Source organism: Octopus bimaculoides, chromosome 5 (genome assembly GCF_001194135.2).
Source record: "Octopus bimaculoides isolate UCB-OBI-ISO-001 chromosome 5, ASM119413v2, whole genome shotgun sequence".
Lineage (NCBI taxonomy): Eukaryota > Metazoa > Mollusca > Cephalopoda > Octopoda > Octopodidae > Octopus > Octopus bimaculoides.
This window is the reverse complement of record NC_068985.1, coordinates 7,613,011-7,614,361: the sequence shown is the minus strand read 5'-3', so window position 1 is coordinate 7,614,361 and position 1,351 is coordinate 7,613,011.

Genomic DNA, 1,351 nt, shown 5'->3' with positions numbered 1-1,351 from the left:
ACCTCGTATATTATTCCTTTACTTGTTTCAGTTATTTGATTGCGGTCATGCTGGAGCACCACCTTTAGTCGCGCAGATCGGCCCCAGAACTTATTCTGTGTAAGCTAGGTACTTAGTGAACATAGAGGCAGTTGTGGAGGACACTTCTTCCCAACTTTTTCTGTCTTCCCTTTCTACAAGTGCAGTGACCCAACAAAACAACAAAAAGATATAGTTTTCAATACTAACAAAAACTCAATGCATTATTCATTAACTCACAATACTGACTATATATCCATATAATGTTCCTTTAGCCAGTGACATTCATTTAACTTTTATTTCTTTCAACCATTAGGAAGCTGCCATGTTGGGGCACCGCCTTGAGGCGTTTTAGTCCAACTAATGGGCACTTACTTTATCCGTCTCTTTTGCCAAACCGCTTAGTTACGGGGACGTAAAAACACCAACACCGGTTGTCAAGCGGTGGTGGGGGACAACCACAGACACACACACATATATATATACATACATATATTTATATATATATATATATACGAGGGGTTATTTCGGTTTCCGTCTACCAAATTCACTCACACGGATTTCATCAGCCTGAGATATATAAGTCTCTTGCCCAAGGTGCAACACAGCGGGACTGAACCTGGAACCATGTGATTAGGAAGCAAACTTCATGCTACACAGCCACACCTGCACCAATACAAATTTTCACTAAATGATAATAAAGTTATAATGAATACCAATAATTGTTCTGATTGAAAAAAAATGTTGTTTATATGTCTATAATTATGTCTTGTGTATTAATTTGTGAATATATGATGGCTGATACCCGCTTCTTCTGTATGTATAAATAAAAGCGCGTTTGTGTATAGGTGTATATATCATCATCTTTTAACATCTGTTTTCTATGCTGGCATGGGTTGGACGGTTTCACAAGAGCTGGCCAGCTGAAGAGTTGTCTAGACTTTGGTTTCTACAGCTTGATACCCTTCCTAATGCCAACTACTTTACAGAGTGTGCTGCGTGGTTTTTACATGCCGCTCGCATGGGTGCACTTGCGCACCACTGACACGAGTGCATATTACGTGGCACCGGCACCGGCAAAAGTGCATGCCTCTATATATGGATGGCGACAATTTCATTTAGCTTGACGTGTCTTCTCATGTGCCACAAGTCGTCCCAACTGCCGGTGCCTAATCATTTCCTCAGTGTGGCCCAGCGTCTGAAGATCCTTCCTCACCACTTCGTCTCGTGGGCATTTAGATGTACATGTGTTCATGTAGCGTGTCAGTGTGTATGTAAGTATGAGCGCATATACATATATATATATATATATATATGTATATATATATATATA